Source organism: Herpailurus yagouaroundi, unplaced genomic scaffold, assembly GCF_014898765.1.
Source record: "Herpailurus yagouaroundi ecotype Mexico unplaced genomic scaffold, PumYag 165, whole genome shotgun sequence".
In the NCBI taxonomy this organism is placed as follows: Eukaryota; Metazoa; Chordata; class Mammalia; order Carnivora; family Felidae; genus Herpailurus; species Herpailurus yagouaroundi.
In genome coordinates, this window is record NW_024412406.1 from 13,992,962 (window position 1) to 14,015,159 (window position 22,198).

Consider the following 22,198-nt stretch of genomic DNA (forward strand, 5'->3'; position numbering starts at 1 on the left):
ATGTAACAGCCCCTTAAAGGGGTTAAAAAATTTTTTAAGTGTGCTCTTTGTAACAAGGTTTCAATAAAACGCACGGTCGGATTAGAATCTGAGGCAGTGTCAACACAGAGCGTTTGGGAGAAGGAAAGAAATCAGCCATCTAAGCGATTGTTTTGCTACGTGACACCAAACCACCGGCGTGGCTGAGCTTCGCTCTGACTTATCCGCACGGAGCAGCCGCCTCAGCCCCGGTGTTGCAGCCCCGGAAGGGCAGCGCCGTGCCGCGCGCACGTGGCGTCAGGGAGCCCGCTGGGCCCGGGGCGTTGTGCGGCTCTGCCAGGCTCAGGCTGGCTCCGTGCCGAGGGTAGAGGGAGGGAACGGCTGGGTGGACAGGGCCAGCACAAAGCTGATCGGGAGTCACGGAACCCTGCGTGAGACCTTGGCAGACAAGCCGACTCGCACCAACAGCAAATGAAGTCCCTCCTTTGCCTGGGTCCTGCGCATGAGTTGGTACGGTTCCAGATAGTTTTGAAAGTTGGCGCCGTTCTAAAATCTGTATCCTCAGAGCCTCTTTCCTTTGTTCTGTGTTTCTCTCGTCCCTGTCGGTAACGCATTTAGTCCATTCTTGGCAGGAAGGCTTCCCTGGTGTGTGTTGGGGAGAACTGTCCAAGGAGCCAAAACTCTGCGTTTTCAGAATTTCAGCTCTGCGCATACAAAGAGAGATGGTTGGAACTGAAAGATATGGGAAAATCAATCCAAGTTACGTTTTTAATCCCTTAAAGATGACCATAATGTCTTTAATTTAGTAAAATGCTTACTTCACTTCCTTGTGAAACTTTCACTGTTTCAGAAACAAATCTCCTGTCTCTTTTCACTCTCCCGTAGAATTAAAGTCCTGTTCCACTGGAAATGAGGCAAGTCTTTTCCCCAGTGTTCTCTTGTTAGCCTCAACAACTTGCTTGTACAATCAACGCCCACTATTAAGAAGTGTGATCTTGCACGAGTCACTTAACCTCTCTGAGTAACCCTTTCCTAACCTGTAAAATGAGTAGGTTTTAGATGCTCCTTTTCAGCTTTTAACTCTTTAATCTTTATCAGGATGCCTAGAAAAAAAGATGCTTTGATTAGTATTTTTTTAGCAGGTGAGGTTTAACCAACAAATAATTTTTCTTATAATTCTTTTTATTCAAAAATATTTCTGACATGCACTTCGATTCATTAGTAAATTAAAACCTAACACTACCATATTAAACCTGACAGAATATTAAAACAATCATATATCAAATTCAAGTAAAATTTATTTGAGAAATGCAAGGATGGCTTGATATTGGTAAGCATATTAATATAATTCGGCATCAGTGAGACTAAAGAGAAAGCAGATATAAATATATCGATTGGTAAAAAGATATTTTATGAAATTCATATATTTCAAAATTCTTATTTCTAAATTAGCACTCTAAGGAATCTCTATTAATATGGTAAAAATTTTATCTTTTAATTTTTTAATTGTTTTTTATGTTTTTAATTTATTTTTGAGAGAGAGAGAGAGAGAGACAGAGAATGAGCAAGGTTGGGGCAGAGAGAGAGGGAGACACAGAATCTGAAGTAGGCTCCGGGCTCTGAGCTGTCAGCACAGAGTCTGACAAGGGGCTCGAACTCATGAACTGCAAGATCATGACGTCAGCCGAAGTTGGACGCCTAACTGACTGAGCCACCCAGACACCCTGGTAAAAAATTTTATCTTAAATCAGTAGCCAACCTCATACTTATGGGAATTCACAAAAACTTTCCATATGGTCCGTGGTCCTTGAAACTCCTAAAACTATAAACAAATTTTGAGGGTATGTGTATTTTTGTGGAGTTAACTTTGATCAAATTCTCAGAGGGATAGAGCATACTAAAAATGCTCTTGAGGCATTACTATTATTATCAGGAACAAGAAAAGAATTCTTGTTATTGCCACTATTATTTAGTAACATTCTGGAATTTCTAGCTAATGACATAGGACAAGAAGCAGAACAAAGAGGCATGTATAACTGTTAGGGATGGCAAAGTTGAGGCTATCATTACCTGAGGATAATATTATATTAAGTTCTTTTAGTTGCAAGACATAGAAGCATGCTCAAGTTGAATTAGTTATACCAAATGATTTTGAAGATACACAGGAAGTCAAGAGGAGAGGAGTCAGCCACACTGAGTGGGATATTGCTCAGGACAAAGGAATGTGTCTAATCATCTAATGGCAGGTGTCCCTAGTTCTTTGCTCCGATGGTCCACCCTGAAGATGATTGATCTCCTATTTCTGCTGTAATTAACTCATTGACAGATCTACCTGTCTCTTCTTGGTAATGAAGAGACATTACTAAAGAGGGTAATGCCCTCTTTAGTATGAGGGCAATGTGAAGGAGAAATCCTTGTTGTTCCTCGTTGTTGTTCAGGGATATCCACACTATTGTTCAGGATCCATAAAGCTGAAATCAGTTTCTGGAATGTGATGTGATACTAAATACAGCTATCTATTAACCAGATCTATGTGTATTCATTCTCTGTCAATACTTCGTTGGGAAAAACCAACCACCCATTGGCTCTGGTCTAGGAAGAGAGAGAAGTTAAATTAGATGAAGTCAAACTGTATATTTTAACAGTTTGCCCTTGTAACTGATTTGGCCCGGAGGCTTACACAAGCCTGGCCCCATACATATCAAATAATCATTATAATGAGGATAATAACAGCTCTTCTTAGGAATGGGAAAGAGCACAACGGTTAACAGTATGACCTCTGGAGCTGGACTGTCTGGATTTGAATCCCAGCTTCATCATTTACCAGCTGTTTACTATTGGGCAAGATATGTAACCTCTCTGTGCCTCAGTTTTCTTATTTATAAAATGAGGGTGATAGGGTTGTTTTGAGGGTTAAAGGAGTTATTACTTATAAAGCACTGATTATGCAGTTAATGCCATATAAATATTTGTTAAATAGACACCTCCTAATGTTTATTGAGCACTTACGATGCGCCTGACACCATGTTAAGTATTTTACATGCATTTTTTTCATTTAAATCCCATAACAACCCTATGAAGATGACACTAATAATGTAACTGGGGGTTTAAAAGGGACTCTTTCGGGGCGCCTGGGTGGCGCAGTCGGTTAAGCGTCCGACTTCAGCCAGGTCACGATCTTGCGGTCCGTGAGTTCGAGCCCCGCGTCAGGCTCTGGGCTGATGGCTCAGAGCCTGGAGCCTGTTTCCGATTCTGTGTCTCCCTCTCTCTCTGCCCCTCCCCCGTTCATGCTCTGTCTCTCTCTGTCCCAAAAATAAATAAACGTTGAAAACAAAATTAAAAAAATAAATAAATAAAAGGGACTCTTTCTAGTCTGCATTTCAGCTGAGAACAAAACAACATGAGCAAGAATACCCACATTCAAAAGGGAGATGCTAACCGGCTTCTGCAGGACATGCAAAGAAGTGGTTAAGAAGCAGTTTTGACCCTTACGTTAAAGAGGCAAGGAGGGAGGGCATCCTTGGAAAAGGACATTGTAAATGGGAAGAGAATAAGAGCGTAGTCCTGACCCCAAACCTAAGGAGAGAGGCATTAAGAGGAACGTGCCCTATGTCTCCTAGAGTTTGGGATCAAAGGGGCTCGTATCTGATGCATGGCATCTCATTCTGAAAAATCTAAAGACTGGGACTTTCACCCTGTGGGAAGAGCAAAGAGAGTTACTTTTGCCAGGAGCAGGTTGACCTGCCAGGGATGGAAGGCCAGAGGTATGTGATTTTCACGGACCGGATGGCCAAATAGGAGGGGCAGGCCTGGGAGTCATTTTAAAGGAGACTGACACCAGGAACATCCGACTTTAAGCAGGAAGTGGGAGGTCAGTAGGGCTTGTAAGTGGCCAGCCCCAAGCGAGACCTTACCCATGATCGTGTCAGGGGTGCTCCTAGTATGTTCCCAAATGGGGTCTCCAAGAGACCCGCAGAAACATTCCATGAAAGGAAGAGTCAGTGTTGAACACCTGTCATCTCTATAGAACTGTAACACCAGTGTCAGTCGAGGAAAATCACGGAGGGGTCAGCTACTCTGGCAGTGAGGGTGAGCTAGGGAGGTGGGGGGTGGGGGTCCGGAGGTGGGCAAACATAGGTTAGAAAGAGAGGAAACCAACCAAAGCCCGACCCTTTTCTCTCTGTGGACTTACATAATGAGTTAGGGCTGACATCAAGGAAAGGGGAAATGAATTTCAAGTTTGGATTTTTACACAGAACTGGACATTTCAATTACTGAAATGAATTACTGTGACTACACATGACAGAGAATTTGTAGTACCCGAGAGTGACTGGAGGTATCCAAGACCTACTTTAGATTTCATCCAAGGGACAGGGATATATTAGCCTACAGAGTGGGTTTGAGTGGGCGGTAGGGGAAAGAAAGAAAATTATTTTCTGCTTGCACCCCACGGAATCCTGCTCTTTAAACAAAATGGTTGCAGTAACAGTGATAGTAACGATTAACAACCCTAACATTTATCGAGGACTTACTATGTGGCGGTTCATGTTGAAAGTACAAGATGCGTCCTTGCTCATTTACTCCTAGGAGGTAGCAACCCTAGGAGGTAAACCTATGGATTTTGTAAAACCCACTTACAAAAAAAGGAAACTGAGGCTTGGAGAAACCAAGTACCTGACTAAGATGACACAGCTAGGAAGTGGCAGATCTGGAATCCATGTGACGTTGGCACACTCCAATATGGATCCTCCCTGCCGTGAGCAACTTGTGAGCCTGGGAGCAAGTCAGGAGCTCTCTCCTATGGATAAGAGAGTGCTTGCAGGAGGCATGGACTTGCTCCAGCGTCTCTAGCATCATCCATACACATTTTCTACAGTCCCACATAGAACCTTGATCGACCAAGCCCTCTCCTAGCTCACGTGACCAGTGGGAGGCATTCCTGGGTAGGCCTCTTTAAGAGAAGACCTGGAGGAAGATTCGTGACGGCCTTTTGTGGTTTGATAGCAGCCTTCCTTGGAGGTAACCAGCCTTTTGTTAAGAGTGCTTTGGATTTTTTTAATGAACTCAAGTCTGGGACTTGCCCGAGGGCCCAGTACTCCTTGCTCTGTTGCGTTTGAATTGGGTACAGGATCCTGTTTGTCAGGTCTGGATTTTTTTCTTCTGATACAATCAAACAGTCCTTTGCACTCCCTGACAGTTTGGTTCCTGTGGTCCCCATAAATGATAAGCTTGGAGTATTAGGCCTCTCACATGGCCAGTTGCTATCAATGCTTCGAGGCGGCAGCTCTCTGGACTCCCACTTGGCTTTCACCTCTCACTGCATCGACCCTGCTGCTCCAGCTCACCTCATCCCCACTGTAATCCGTAAGTGGACTTTTGTTTCAGGCTCTTGAGGTGAGACGTGCGATGATAACTATAAACTGGGTGCTAAGAGTTAAGGTTATGTTCAGAGTTTGAAAGATGATAAAGACGACCTGAGCATTCAATGGCTTAAGTTTGGAGTTTGGGAATTCTCATACGAGTATCATTGTCAAAAAATGTCCTCACTACACGGGGTGCCTGGGTGGCTCAGTCCGTTAAGCGTATGACTCTTGATTTTGGCTCGGGTGATGATCTTGTGGTTTGTGAGTTCGAGCCCCTGCATTGGCTCTGCGGAGGCTGGTTGGGATTCTGTCTCTCCTTCCCTTTGCCCCTCTTCTGCTTGTGCGTGCGCTCTCTCTCTCTCTCTCTGTCTCTCTCAAAAATAAATACATTAAAAAAAAATGTTCTTACTACAAAAATGTATCCTAACACCCTGTACCTTTGTAACTACACCTAAAGGATTAGAAATAAAACACATATGTAGTTAGAAAGAGATACTGATCAACACACAAAATAAAATAGTAAACAAAAGCATATATTAAAACATATTATGAGCAGTTTGTTACTGGTATGTGAAGAGATGAAGACAAATGGAAAAGAATTAAGACTTTTGAGACAGTTCTAAATATGAACATTCAGTATAAGACAAAAATAAATAGTGTTAGGACACTTGGCTAGCTATATGGGAAAAAGTAAAGCTTGGATTCCCACCTCATTCCTTATTCAGAAATAAAATCCAGATAGCCCAAAGATTTAAAGATGAAAAATAAAACCGTAATAGTACTAGAAGAAAAAGTAAAATAATTTTTTTCATTATCATCTCAAAGTAAGCATAAGACAAAAAGCCATAGAGCAAATGAGTACATTTGACTACGTATATTAAATATTTTCACGTGAAAAGTTACCATAAAGAAAGTTGAAAAACAAAAACTCGGAAAAAACTATTTGCAGCAGATATGATAGAATAAAAGGCTAATTTCCAAGAGTCCTTAGAAAATAAAGAGAATGAGACCAAGACAGAAAAATAATGGAGGAAGGGAAACAGGAGGGAAAAGGAGGAGGAAGAAACAGATTTGCCAAGACATGAAAAAGTTGTTCACAGACATACATGTTTGTTTAAAAGTAGGAAAATATACTCATCTTCACTTGCAATTAAAGCAATGCAAATTTTAAAAACAACATTTTTAACCTACAGAAAGTTTTATGTTATGCTAGCAGAGATATGGGGAAACAGTCACTCTTATACAGTATGAGAAAATAAATTGGTATAGCCTCTATAGGAAATCATTTGTCGGTGTTAAAAAAAAAAGTTTAAATGCAAACATCTTTGACCTAGCAGCTGAGGGTTTTTTTAACGAATATAATTTATTGTCAAATTGGCTTCCATACAACACCCAGTGCTCATCCCAACAAAGGCCCTCAATGCCCATCACCCGCTTTCCCCTCTCCCCCACACCCCCATCCACCCTCAGTTTGTTCTCTGTATTTAAGAGTCTCCTATGGTTTGCCTCCCTCCCTCTCTCTTTGTAACTATTTTTCCCCTTCCCCTCCCCCATGGTCTTCTGTTAAGTTTCTCAAGATCCACATGTGAGTGAAAACATACGATATCTGTCCTTCTCTGACTGACTTATTTCACTTAGCATAATACCCTCCGGTTCCATCCACGTTGCCAGCAGCTCAGCTTTTAGGAATTTATGTGAAGAGTTGCAAAGACTGTATGAATATGGATATTCATTACAGTATTTTTAGTAACAAAACACTAGAAACAACCTACATGTCTATCAATAGGTGCTAATATTTTTTAAGTTTATTTTGAGAGAGAGGGAGAGAGAACGAGCACTAGCAGGGGAGAGGTGCAAAGGGAGAGAGAGAGAGAGAGAGAGAGAGAGAGAGAGAGAGAGAGAATCCCAAGGAGGCTCTTTGCTGTCAGTGCAAAGCCTGACACGGGGCTGGACGTGGGGCTAGTTCTTACCAACTGTGAGATCATGACCTGAGCCCAGACCAAGAGTCAGACCCTTAACTGACTGAGCCACTCAGGTGTCCCAATAGATGCTAATTGAAAAGATTATGGTGTATTCATACAATGGAATACTATACAACTGTTTGAAAAACTGAATTACAGTTTTATGAACTGATACAGAATAGTCTCCACACTGTACTATTAAGTAAAAAAATGCAATCTATAGGAAAATGTGTAGAGTATGCTCTAATTTGGTCTTATTAAAAGGCGGTGGGGTAGGGTGCCTGGGTGGCTCACTCAGTTAAGTGTCCAACTCGTGAGTTCTGAATTCACCTAAGGTCATGACCTCATGGTTCATGAGTTCGAGCCCCACGTTGGACTCTGCACTGACAACTTGGAGCCTGCTTAGGAGGCTCTCTCTCTCTCTTCCTCTCTACCCCTCCCCCCCTCAAAATACATAAATAAACATTTTAAAAAGAGAGAGAGGGCCATCCCTACATATGTGTGTGTGTATGTGTGTATGTATATGTATATATGTGTGTGTGTGTGTGTGTGTGTGTGTGTGTGTGTAGTTGTTAAGGAAGACTCCCAATATCGTTTTGGAAGTAAAAATGGTATAAACCATCTAAAGAGAAAAAACGCTTTGATTATATTATTTATATAGTGGCAGCAGAACCGATCGATCAATAAATTGTGATTAAGGATGTCCTTGACTCATTATCGCATACCCAGCTCTTATCCTAAAGGTTTAATTTTTTTAAAAATAATTAATTTCAAATATAAACATGCCAGTTAATCGTGGTTTACTACTCAAGTTTACTTGAGCTGTTGAAAGTAGAGAGGCAGGGGACGCCTCGGTGGCTCAGTCGGTTAAGTGGTGACTCTTGATTTCACCTCCGGTCATGATCTCATGGGTTCGTGGGTTCGAGCCCGCATCAAACTTTGTGCTGGCAGCATGAAGCCTGTTTTGGTTTTTCTTTCTCTTTCTCTCTGCCCCTTCCCTGCTTGTGTTCTCTCTCTCTCTCTCTCTCTCTCTCTCTCCCTCCATCAAAATAAATAAACATTAAAAAAAAAAGAAAAAGAAAGAGGCAACATGGAATTATCCCAGCAAGTAAGCAAAAAATCTCCCAGCAGCCTCTGGGTGACCTTTGCTTTTTACAGGTTTCCATTAAGCGCAGAGGAGAATGACCAAAGATGAGTCACCACTCCAGGACCTTGTACCAATAGTCCAGGGAGAGGCATCAGGAAACTAGTGTGTCTGCAGCTCTCAGTCTGGGAGCCATGGTGGCCTTGATGACTAAAACACCCTATTTTACACTTGCTGCAAGGCTTAGGTTAATGAAGGTATTCAGAAGCTAGGATAGGCTCTACTTCCCTGAATAAGTGGTGCCCATGTCAAATTTGAGCCATTTTCCTGGATTATGTCTCAGACCCTGTTATGACTGGCAAATGGTAATGAGAATAGGCCAGTCTCTAGACATGTTAATTTGATAGTTTCTTCACAATACATTTAGCCACGATCAAAATAAAAGGAAAATATTTAAGTTGGTTCTCTATCGACCTCAATTTTCCATTTGCAGCTTAATAGCTTATGAAACTTTATAAATACTTAATGAAATTATCTTGGTTTGAGGCAGTGGTTCTTAATTGGGGGGATTTTGACCCCCAGGAGATTTTTGACAATGGCTAGACGCATTTTTGGTTGTCACAACAAGGATGCTTCTGGCATCTCAGGAGGTGGAAACAAGGGATGTTGCTAAACATCTTACAATACACAGCGCCCCCCCCCCCCCCACACACACAACAAAGAATAATCCAGTGTAAAATGTCAATAGGTGACAAGGGTGTGAGATCTTGGTCTCTTTTGTTCCTAGTATAGCAGGTGAAATGTCCCTGCTTTGACTCAAACTCGTGACAAAAACCTAGCCTTCCTTTGATGTGAAACTGTCAACTCATTGTTTATGAATGTAATGCAGTTCTAAAAACTCTCAACTACCTTCTAACGTATATGTTCTTAGTATTTCCTCCTTCTCTCTCTCTCTTAATCCTCCCTCTCCCTCTCTCCCACTTTCAGGCTGAGTTACATATACTTCTGAGCTGTTCCCCAAATACTCTATAACTCTGCTACTTTCTTCGTGTTAGCAAATGCTTAGTAATCCTTTATCATGGGTCAGGTTTGGGCTGAGTGGTTTATATGCTCTGCTCTTTGTACTCTCCACCACCGCCCTCTGGGAGAGTGTTGTTTTCCTCTCTGTCTGACTCCAGAGTGCACCTGTGCTTTACGGTACACCTCCCCTATCACACCAGCTTGTGATCGCTGATTTTCACCTTGGCCTCCTCTCCTCCAACTGGGTCTTTTTTTTTTTTTTTTTTTAATTAGGGATCATGGTTGTTTCTTTTTTTTTTTTTAATGTTTATATATTTTTAAGAGAGAGAGAGACAGAGCGAGAGCAAGGGAGGGGCAGAGAGAGAGGGAGACAGAATCTGAAGCAGGCTCCAGGCTCCTGAGCTGTCAGCACAGAGCCCGATGCAGGGCTCAAACCCCCCAGCCGTGAGATCATGACCTGAACCGAAGTCGGATGCTTAACTGACTGAGCCACCCAGGTGCCCTGGGTCTTTTTCATTTCTGTATCTCCAGAGTATCCCATACTGAGCCTCACACATGGTAAGATAAATGAGTGATGGATGAACTCATGGATAAATGGTTATATAGATACGTCCTGTTAAATTTGAAATCTTGTCACATTTATAATACGCACGTATAGATTCTCTGCCATGTAAAGCAGACAATCTATTTCAGTTTTTCTATGTGCTGAAAAAAATGATTGAGAAATATTATAGTATCCAGAGGCTTCTATAAACGTATTCCACGAAAAATGTAGGTTTTCATCTAGACTCTATGTTACAGTGTCTTAATTCAATTCCCAGTGACCTAAGAAAAGCAACATTATTCCAGAAGTATTCTATTGGAAACATTTCCTAGGAACAGTTTATTTGGTTGATCTTTCAAATACTTTGTCACATGTAATAATATCTGAAGTAAGTGTTAAAATGGCTTTACGGTTTCTGTGCAGGGTGATCTGTTGACTGGTGTAATCTGTCTGTAGCTTTTTCACAGAGAATGTGTAACCCTATTATGTCTGTACAGAGAACGCTACATAATCACGTTTGGCTGGGTCTTTAAAATGGACTTTGCCTTTTCCCTTCATCCTACGACCATGGAGTAGCTCTTTGGCACATGAAAAAGCTATCCAAGTGTATAGGAAAAGAGCAGGAGGCTCATCCTTTCTCACTCCAAGTGTAGGGAATACAGAGGTTTTTGTTTCTGTTTTTTTCCTGTTGTCTGTTCTTTTGAATTACGAATGCACATTTATTTATTCATACATGCTGCAAAAAATGCAAATACATCACAATGGTTCCATTAAAAAATTTTCCAACTCCTCCTTCTTCACTGCCAATTTCTTTCCCCACAGGTAAACATGTTTTTATTCGTATTTCAATTTGGTTGTGGATAATTAATACTGGTGCAAACATCAAAAACTATGAAAAGGTGGAGTCTCCCACCCATTTCCCATTACACCAGAGCAGATGATCATTGCCATTAGCTTTGTTTGCTCTTCTAGAACGAACACAGGGTTGTATAACATTTAGCAAAGAACACTTTCCTTCAAAGTTCGCACTCTAAGCTAAATATTTCGGACATAAAATTCAGTAGAAAATATGTTAACATTTGTTGCCATTCTTCTCCCCCCACCCCCCCCCCCCCCCACACACACACACCTTCTTGAGGCATCTTTAAACAAGACAAAGAGAGGCCCACATGGGATTTTCATTAAACTATGAGTCAGCTAGGGGTGCCTGGGTGGCTCAGTCGGTTAAGCATCAGGTCATGATCTCGCAGTTCGTGAAATCAGCCCTGCATCGGGCTCTATGGTGACAGCTCGGAGCCTGGAGCCTGCTTCGGATGCTGTGTCTCCCTCTCTCTTTCTGCCCACCCCCTCCACTCGTGTTCTGATGTCTTTCTCTCTCAAAAACAAATAAACGTTAAAAAAATTTTTTTTAAAATCTGAATCAACTAAGTAAATTTGTTTTCCTCAGAAGGTAGCTCATTGTTTAGATTTGCTGACTTATTAGGGAGGTAGAAGAGGAATCCTGCAAAACTTAGAAAACTTTTCCCTAAGGTACAAATAGGAAAATGCCTGCCATTTTAGATCTGGCCCCTGGTGGTACTGAGCAAAAGTCCTGTGTTGGCTTCAGATCCTACATTGCTCATAAATCCGAACCGCAAACATCTCCATGTGATGCAAGTGGCCCAGGCGAAGGCCAGTGGTTTTCCAGGAAATGTCCTCAGCACCGTATGTGTTTAAGAAGTGTGTTCTCAAAGTTTTCCTGAGATAAAATTGCACTATTTCTCCACAGGAGAAATGCACTTGCCAGGGTGGACATTTCAGTCACCCCATTAAAAGCACTCTTCCAAATCTATCAGAAGGGAGATAGGGAGTTTATATGGTTGATCTTTCAAATACCTGAAACTAACATCTAAATGTTAGTTTCAGTGAGAATATGGGTCCAAGGTTTAACATGGCTGGCAACTTTAATTTTCAGGCTCGCTTGTTCTTATTATGTTACTTTGTCTCCGCCCCCCCCCCCCCCGTATTTCTGGAGAAAGGAAAAATTAGTTGCCAGATAATGCAGCACTCAAGCAAACACTAGATGAACAGTACAGATTTTCCTCGAGACAATGCCTTCTATTTGATGATGACCTGAAAATCTCAGAGTACTCTAAAGACTTCAAAAAAACATTTTCTTCCTATTTTAAATCTCATTAACCTGCTCTTCTATCCTCTCAGTGCCATATAATGGAAGTAGAGAGAACAGAGTATCATTACCTGTTTATGCATGAGAAAGCTGAGGCCACAGGAATAGTCTAAGTGCTCGGGGGGGGGGGGGGGGGGACACACACAAAGTCAGAGATAAAATCGAGAAAAGACTTCTGGGCTCCCCCGTCATTGTTAGCTCTGAGAAGACTGTGCTTGTGGCATTCTCTCCTTTGCCTTTAACTAAGCAGTTCCCTGCCCCAATTTCACCCTGTTCATTTTGTCAACTGGAAACCAATGAGCAGAGAGGATGAGTGTTTGCCTCCCCGCATGACCGGGTACCAAACATAGGAGCTAAAAATAGCAGGTGCAATTGCCAGGCCCTAATCCCTCACTCGGCTCCTTTAGCCTCATATTTGGGGTCCCGATATTAGAAGATATTAGGAGTTCGTGTATCTCCTGGACTGATGGCATCTCTCCTGATATGAAGCTTATTGCCACCACTACCCAAGCCGGGGCTCTGGCTTTGCCACTGACAAAGGGCAGGAGGGAGGGATCCTGGGCCTCCAACTTTAGAAATCTGCAAAGTGCAGAATTATCAAGATAATCCAGGGCAAGGTAGTGTATGACTGGAAAAAACAAATAGGTCAGGGAAAAACAGTTTGAGGCCTTGGGAAACTGTCTCAATTTCCAGTTTACTTTGCTATGTACATACCCCCCCCCCCCAAAAAAAAATGTCCACTGTCACAGAGTGACTATGTGTCACTACACGTCCAGGTAAGGAGGTTAAGGTAAGAAGGAGGTTACATTGAGCTAAATCCCTTGGAAATCTACCCCCCTCAGACATCTTGAAGCTGAAAACCCATTAAAATCAAACAGATTGAAAGAACATCCTAGTCGTCTAAAGAACATTTCCATCAGAGAACAGATCCCTTGAGCAGCGAATTTTTCATTTTATCTGTTTTTTACTTTAAGGCACGGTTAGCCTCCAGAGGCCTCTCTACAAGTTGCTCACCAGTGATTTTCCGAGACATGAGAACTTCTTTAATTGAGAAGGGACAGAGAAGGAAAAAAGTTGGAGAGTGAGCGAATGAGGTTGTAAAATTAATTAGAACAAAAATGGATGCCATTTTCTATACACATTAGTCGAATAGCGTACGTAATAAGCACTAGAGTCTGTTGGTTATCGTAAACTATTTTCATTATAGAAGTAAGTTTTCCTAATTATAGGAAAATTAGAAATTACACGTGAACAAACAAGAAAAATCCACAGTCGCGTCACCAGAGAGAACTACCATATAATTCACTGAATTCCTATCATATTTTCTTGAAGCTATATTTCTTTAATATGTGTGTGTATGTATAGTCGTGTGAAATATACATTATGATACAGATCGTTTGGTAAACTATTTTTCTCACTTCACTACATAGCATAAATATGTTTTATGGGAATAAATATATATCTACATAATTAATTTTAATGGCTACATAACATTTAATTGTATGAATGCACCTAAGTTTATTTAAGCAACATTATTATTGGTACCAATTTTTCAATATGATGAACAGTTCTAGGATAAGCAGCCTTATACAAGTGTCCTTATATACTTGTTTAATTGTTCTCTTAATAAAAATTCCTGGAAGCAAAGTTTCTGGGTCAAAGAAATGCACATTTTTGGACTATTGACTCATTCAGACCATTTAAAAATAGCAAGCGAAGAAGGTTGGAGTACTCTTTAAAATCAACCTGAGCGAGGAATAAATGAGAGACTATATCAGAAAATATAAAGTTAAAAAAAAAAAACAATTATAGCTAGCAACTTTTGAAACTCATTTTAGTTCTCAATCTTGGTGGTTTATGTGTGAAAAGAGAAAGAAAATATGGGAGGGAGGAAGGGATAGACAACAAAAATCGACATAAACAAATGAAGGGAAAGAGAAAGGGGAACCCAGAGGGAGAAACCCAACCACTTGCTTTAGTCCTTCGATCTGCTCCCCTCTATTCCCCCTTGCCTTTTAGCAAAAGCCTAGAATCTCTAAATGGACTCACCCTAAGCGTCCGGGGCCCCAAACTAAGGGGCAGCCACACATCCACCCAGGAACACTCCCAGTCATCCTACAGTGACTCACCAGGATAGGGACCTTCCTTTTCTTAGTCTCAAACTCTTCAGCATAATTTTATTGGTTGAACTTTTTATTTCACTTTCGGAGATGTAGACGAAGGGACAAATTTTCTAAAGTTTCTTAAAGTTATCAGAAATAAAAATTCAAAACTGTGTGATAAAGTATGATTATTTTTAAAGGAAATATCACTTAGAATTCTAAGAATTGGAGGTCTGCAGAAAATCCCTGGTCAGTGAGACCCAAATATCATTTGGATCCTCCAGAATAATAAATACCTTGCATAATAGTCTTTAAGTCTGGTTAACTTTTGAATAATCGATTCTCTATTACTTCCTCTGCAATGTTTTTTCACCAAAGGTAGGAAAACTGAATACAGGGTCAGATCAGCTTAGATGTTTTCCACCTTTAGTGGAAAGTGGCACCTTGACATTCATTGGACAAATGCGGACTTGGACCCCTTAACTTACATTCTTCACAATGCCATAGGAAAAAATGAACTGGATCATGGAAGAGAGAGCAACTTGTGATAAAAGTGTAAAGAGCAGCCCTGGGCACAGCTGGTAAGAAGCCAGCCAGCAAGGAAGAACATTCCACGCAAAGGACACAGGTTAGGCAACTCCAGACGATAGTACCAAGGTAGGTATGGCTCATTTTTGCAAATATGGATCTTGAAATAAGGAGGAATGATCTCTATTCAAAGTGAAGCCATATTTAGCCCTTGTCTTAATCCTTTCAGGCTGCTCTAACATAATACTATGTAGGCTACATGACTTGCAAACAACTGAAATTTATGTCTTAGGTTCTGGAGGCTGGGAAGTCCAAGATGAAGGCACCAGCAGATCTGGTGTTTGCAGCAGGCCACTTCCTGGTTCATAAATGGCCATCTTCTCACTGCGTCTTCATATGATGGCAGGGGTGAGGGAGTTCTCTGGGATGTTAGACTTCAACATATGAATTCGGTGGGGGGACAGAAGCATTCACTCTATAGCAAGGTCTTTAAAACTGTAGACAAGCAGATATAAACAAATCTCTGACCGAGTAAAAACTATTTGATTAGTTTATCTCTGTTTTTAACATATCACTCTCAAATTAGCAATCAATCCATTAACAACTATTATTTTCTTGTCATAATGGAGTAAACATATAGATTGTTCCCTGAACAAGCTTAAATCTGGTTGAAAAGAGAAAATGAATACTGGAAGAATTAAAATGCATTGAAATGTTAAACCGTAGGCATTAACAGAAAGTTCAGTGGGAGTTCATAGATCATTTCAGAGAAAAGAGAGTGGTCTACAGTTGGAGATGGGACTTCATCCATTTCATCAATAAACACTTGTTACATATTTATACTTAGGTACTGGGAAAGACCTAGACACTGGAGACCTAAAATATGCCTTTGTCCTTGAATGGCTCATTGTCTAATGGAAAGAGCCTGAAAATGAAATAAATAATTACAACTCAATGCTATAATATAGATATGTAAAAATTGCTAGGGGAGCAGAAGATATTTATGGGAGAAAAGAGGAAGACTGACTCCCCACCAGAGGAAATGAGAAGAAATGACATTGTGCTAAGGTTTACAGAATGACTCGGTCTTGGGGGGTAGGGATGGGTTAAATGGGTGAAGGGGAGTGGGAGGTACAGGCTTCCAGTTGTGGAGTGAATAAGTCACAGGGATGAAAGTTACAGTGTAGGGAGTATAGTCAGCGGTGTTGTGATAGAAGTGTATGGTGACAGATGATAGGTACACTTGTAGTGAGTATAATATAATGTATAGAGGGGCGCCTGGGTGGCTCAGTTGGAAGAGTATTGATCTCTGGGTTGTGAGTTCGAGCCCCACATTGGATGAGAAATTACTTGAATAAGTACACTTTACAAAGTATATATATAACGTATAGACTTGCCGAATCACTACGTTGTACACCTGAAACTAACATAACATTGTATGGCTGGCTCAGTCGGTACGCATGCAACTCTTGATCTCGGGGTTGTGAGTTTAAGCCCCACATTGGATACAGAGATTGCTTAAAAATAAAATAGTGAACCCTTTAAATCACCCATAAGGTACAGTATCTACATATAGTATCTAGATATCCAGTGTCTAGTAAGCCCAACACAGCCAGATTTTCCTCCACTTTAGGAACAGATTGTTACTTCTTCTTTGAGTACCAGATGAAGAGTTGGCTTGTGTTTATTGGCTCTGTTGTATGAAAAACACTTATCTTTAAACACTGGGATTACACCCTCTGTGGTGAGATACTCACACTAACATACGAGAGGCACCGGGGATCTGAGCAGACTGAGGAAACAGTAGATTCAAGACTCCCACCTCGTGCTCGTTCAGAAGCATAAACTCATCAGACAGAATGGGCCAGCAGACTTGTCCTATTTCTCCCTTTTTGTAGAGTATACAGTTGAATTGTCAAAAATTGAACTCACCTCTCACGTAGCGGCTCACCCTGTGAAGAAAGGAGAAAAGTACCGTAGATAGGGGGACACGATGGGGTAGGCCAAGGAATGACAGAGGATCTTGGCATACTCAGAGAAAACTAAGCAGTCCAGGATGGCTAATGATTGGATAGGGTGCAAAGAGATTCGCAAATGAGGGTTGGACAGCTTGTCATATCATATAAGACTTTGGATTCGACACTGAGGCAATGGAGGAGCCATTTGATATTTTTAAATCAGGAGGTGACAGGATGGGCCTTATTTTTGGAAAGACCATTTTTATAGCCTGTTAAGGATGAGGTCAGCACATTTTTTCTGTAAGGGGCCAGATCACAGACATTTTAGACTTTGTGGGTCATGTGTCGTACATTATGTGTCTCTGTCCCAAGTACTTGTAGCACAAAAGCAGCCGTAGACAATGTGTAAACAAATGGGCATGGTTGTGTTCCAGTAAATTTTTCTTTACAAAAACAAGCTGTGGGCCAGATTTGGCCTGAGGAGCCAAGTTTGTTGAGCCCTGGATAAGGAGATGGTAAGGTTACTGATAGAGCAATCAGTAAACTAGGTGATAGTCCAGGTCAGGGGGTTTCAAAGTAGGCCCCTGACCAACACTGTCAACATCACCTGGGATCTCTGGGGCTGGGTCCCAGCGACCTGGGTTTGAACAAGCCTGCCAGGTTCCAAGCGAGATTCCAATGCTTGCTAAAGTTTGAGAACCATTGATCTAGGACAGGTGACAGAGAAAACATTTCCCCAACATTTTGGGCAGTGGCAGGAGGGAAGAATAGAATGGGACAGATTTAAAATGTTCTAGCAAGATCAGATCTCACTGTCTAACATACTGATGTACAGTAGACAGGACTTTGGTGGTTATTTAGTTGAAAGGCTAGAGAGATAGAAAACAGTAGTTAAATTATCTTCATTTGTTCTGTCCATTTCTTGATCTTGGTGCCTAGGACAATGTGAGGCATAAGGTGCCCACAAAGTATTTTTTTAATGGAACAATGAGTGATTGTTTCAAGGTTTGAAGTTTAGGTGACTGAAGAGATAAGAGATGGCATTAACCAAGAGAGAACCTCCTCCATTGTTTTTGAACAGCTATGAGGAAAGAGGATAAAGCGACAATTCTTGCGTGCCAGCTTAGCCTACTGTGTGCCAGGCAGTTTGTTACCATATTATCTCATTTGTTCCTCAGAACAGTTTTTAAGTATCTCCTACCGTCACCGCTTTCCAAATGAAAACAATTGAGGTTCTGACAGATAAGTAAGGTGGTGCAAGTCTAACACAGCGAGTGAGAACGAAACCTAGGCTCATACCACCTTGCAGAACAGAGTTCTCTTTTGAATTTTGGCCAGACTTTGCAAAATAGGAAAGCTCTAACTATAAAATACCATGGAACTTTACTGCTTACAAAGCGGTTTCATAGATCATTTCTTTTGAAGGAAACCACACCATGTAGCAGAAAAAGCATCAAGTTCTAGGTTCAAGCTTTGTCACTCATGCTGGTCCAGAGGTACCCACGTGCTCATCCATAACGTGGAGGCAAAGACAATAATTAATAGAACTGCTGTGCAAGTCAAATGAGATATATAAAGCACCTGGCATGAGATGGGAACTCTCTAAAGGGTGAATATTGTTATTTTTATCATCCTTAATACAGCTCAGTGTCAAAGCTCTCTCTGTAAGAATGATGATGAGCCACTCCGGCCCCCCAAGAAATCACCTGAGAGAGTTTCTGTCCGTGTAAATCTTACAAGTACCCCTTAATGAGTTTCGCTGTTTTGCTTAAAGGACTTACCTCCTTGTTCAAGGTGTGTTGACATTTAAAGGGGTTTTGAAAGTGGTGAGGTCCATTCCACTTAAAGGCTGGCTTTAGCTTACATTTTTGCTCTTGGTAGCCACAGTGGTCATCCACTGCAAGGTTCCAAGCTCCTTTCACACCAGTTTTCCTTCTTTCGGTGCTTTTATTTACTTGCTTATCCAATCTGCAGTTTCTACACAATTTTCCCGAGTTCCTTCCCCTATGCCTCAAATCAAACAATGGCTGGGCTCGGGGATCAGAGGGAGAGAAAGTTGTTCTTGCAAGAACACCTCCTTGTTTCAAGGGACTTATCTTATGTTACGAAGCCAAAAAAGAAACAGTCTGAAGAAAGCTGGATCTGCTAAAGAGGCAAAACTAATCACTAATCTCTACTTCACTTATTCCTTGTGTTTCCCTTTGTGCTTAGTATTGCATAATGGGGATGGTAGCTCTCCTCCTTTTAAAACCTGAGAATGTCACTTCTTCCACCTCGTGAGAAACAAGTTTTTAACAACACTAGTGCCTTTATCCCAGAGAGGCTGGTTCGTGACACTGTGTTTACCACCTTTTAGAGGAGAAGCTTCTTGCTTTCCACTGTGTTTCAGGTAATTTTAGAAAACAAGTCTACTGCCTTGCAACATGCCAGGTAAACAGCAGTTTCCGTTTCAAGGGGAAATCATACTTGACCATCTTGCCTCCTTGATTCCACTAGATTAGGAAACAAGCAGAGATAAACACAGCTTTCGTGGAGTTGGTTGTACGCTAAGGAAAGGAACAACTGGGCCTTTTAAGATAAATGGAACTGACAAAGAGTGCATTCTGCAAAAAATAAACACAGCTATAGGAGAGTTACTCTGAACACCAATATCTGCAAATGATAGTTAAGTAATTTTGATGCAACGGTCTTTTTCTCAAGATTTGAAATAAAATCTTTCCCCCGGCCCCCCCCCCCCAAACCATTTAACTAAGCTTTTCGTCGTCTGATAAAAATCATGTTGTCAGAAATGACAGAACTAATTTGTGACTTTTTCTCAAATCAATTTTGATGTAATGCAAGATTAAATGAATAGCTTCCCTTTTCTCCCCTACATGAATTAGAACAAATTGTACTGTTCACTGTGTCCTGTCACACAGACTGGCTTGACAGAAACCTCCGGATTTTATTGCAAGATTTGGAGAATAATTATTAGAGATCCATTTTCCCTCAGTGTTTGTTGGGTTCGCAAAGGATAACTGATGAGTTCTCATTGTAGGATGAGAATGTCTGACATGACATTTGGGACGGCTTTACAGTCTAGTCTAGAACTCTCGGACCTTCTCAGGATCCTCCCATTTTTGCTTTGACTGTATTACCTGGGGTGATAAGAACTCAAGTCTCCCAGTTAATGTCCCTTCCACTCAGTGGTGAAATTGGAGAGGGGGAAATCACGCAAGCCATCCTTCTGGTGATTTGTACTCGCGGCAATTCACACTTACAGCCCTCTGCCAATTACACCCGTGTTGTAACTTCTGACACTTACACGGGATGTTTCTCACATGAACATATGTTGTTCTCCTCTTTGGAGGAAATGAATCCCAACCTTTTGCACACTAGCAGGCCACGATTCGTTCTAATCCCAAGGTTTTATGACAGGAAAATTGACTATAAGAAAACAAGGGAATTGACCATAAGGACACTGAGTTCGTTTTCTCTGGGGCATCAGATCACTGCCCCAAAATTTCTTTCAATGCGCTGGTCAAAACGTCCTCAAGGAAATCATCTTGAAATCCATCAAACAAATAAACCTGCTCCTTAGAGTTGTTTTGCTTCAGTATAACATTTGGCAGGAAAATGTGGTCAAGGAGAGTGCATCATATTAAATGGATTTTATGTTTATTGACTACTTGTAGCACCACTTAATTGATTTATGCATGCTTTAGAAAGCTTTATGCTCTGAAACATATAATATATCATTTATAGTTTTTTATTAAGTCCTGCATTTGGTAAAAGTTGGCATAAGGCCCTAGGTCAGGAACTTTACCCTTTGGTTATAGCACTGTTTCTATGAGAAAATAATGTTTGATGCACTTTATTTCCACTTATGGTAAGTCTCCTAGTAATCTAATCCACATGTAAACGCCGCTTGTACTCCCAAGTGCTACTCACTGTCATGTTCCCACTGTGTTTGAAGGAAGTTTTTCTATGTTCTTTTGTGACTCTGAGTTGAAATAACAAATGAGAGAAAATAGTAGAAAATAAAGTATGTCTTAAGACCTAAGAGGTTTTTTTAATGCTTATTTATTTATTTTGAATGAGAGAGGGAGGGAGAGAGAAAGCAAGCAGGGGAGGGGCAGAGAGAGAGGGAGAGAGAGAAGCCTGCCCCATCAGTGCAGAGCCCGACATGGGGCTCGATCCCACGAACCATAAGATGATGACCTGAACTAAAATCAAGAGTCGGCCGCTTAACTGACTGAGCCACCCAGTCACCCCAAGGCCTAAGGTTTTTATTCTATTGACTTTTAGAACTGGCAGAAGTGGCCTAAGACTGGATAGAAAGACTATTACAATAACACTAGGATTTTGAAAACTACCTTGTGATAAACTATATCTGTATCTTATAGTATATATATGAAAAGTAATGAAATAGTGGTAGGTCTTAATACAATTACTACTGCTGCCCGGGTAGAATGGATGGGTGCCAATATTAAGAGCTAGAATGTGGTCTTATGTCACCAAGGTGACACATTAAGGGGTACCATTAGTTCTGAACCCGTTACCCCAGCCCATTCCCGGTGCCTCATTCCATCCTTCTGCTGGCGAATTTTCTCTCCCCCGTGCCCCTTCCAAAACAAGCTTAGCAGGTCTTCTTTTTCCGGCTTCCCCAAAACCACCAGAGCAAGCTACTGAACTTACCCCCATCCCGTAAGTAGGAGCCGACAAGTAATATGAGAAAGAAAACCAGCACTTCCACTCAAAGGTAACAGGGAAAATTGGAGGCTAATGTGGTGTTCTGTAGTGGAGTTTCTTTGAATTGTCACATCCGGTGTCACTTACTTGTCTTTTGAAACATGTCAATAACCGTGACACGTTATTTTCTGTTTGCATTCTAAGCTCTAGCCCACATTCAGTTAATAGTATCAATGGAAGAGAACACCGCCTGGGAATAGTATGAAATGGTGGCTGATGTAAACATTACTTAGACTTGGCTTTGAAATGTGCTTCTGTTAAGACATATTTACATATGGGCAGATCTGATTTCAAAATTGAAACAAACTTAAATGGAGGCCTAACTCAAGCCAATTGGAGAACTGTCTTGCCTCCTTATCCCAATGCCTACTCCCTGACCCTCTCCGCTAATGCTCCCTGAGGATGTAACTCACCTCCCCAAACTTCTGCCTCCCAATCTTTCTGGACTCAAAGACCTTTGTTTTGAGTTTTGCTTGGGATTGAGTCAAAGTGCTTCCTTTGCTAACGGGTACGTTTGATATAAAAACCAGTGTAAATATGGAAAACTGAAAAGCCAAAATAAGTAATTATTGGGAACAGCGGAAGCAAGAGTTGCTGTGGGGGATGCACCCTGGCTTGACAGTCGTTGGAATCCGTTTGTGCAACTTGCAGACTACTCTGCAGAAGCGTAACAGTTCACTTTGTGGATTACCGTAAAGTGTCTTCCTGTGTCTACCCAGCCTGCTCCCTCACACGCTTTCTTTGCGGCAGCTCACGGTGTT

The 22,198-nt window shown here is 41.3% G+C and overlaps 1 long non-coding RNA gene across 1 annotated transcript; it reads left to right on the top strand.

Annotated features, from left to right (window-relative positions):
* Positions 1-226: 226 nt before the first annotated feature.
* On the top strand, positions 227-18,391 carry LOC121038141 (uncharacterized). The gene is made up of 3 exons (XR_005794184.1): positions 227-489; positions 14,728-14,877; positions 18,132-18,391. It is a non-coding gene; the product is annotated as an uncharacterized LOC121038141 (long non-coding RNA).
* The last annotated feature ends 3,807 nt before the right edge of the window (positions 18,392-22,198 follow it).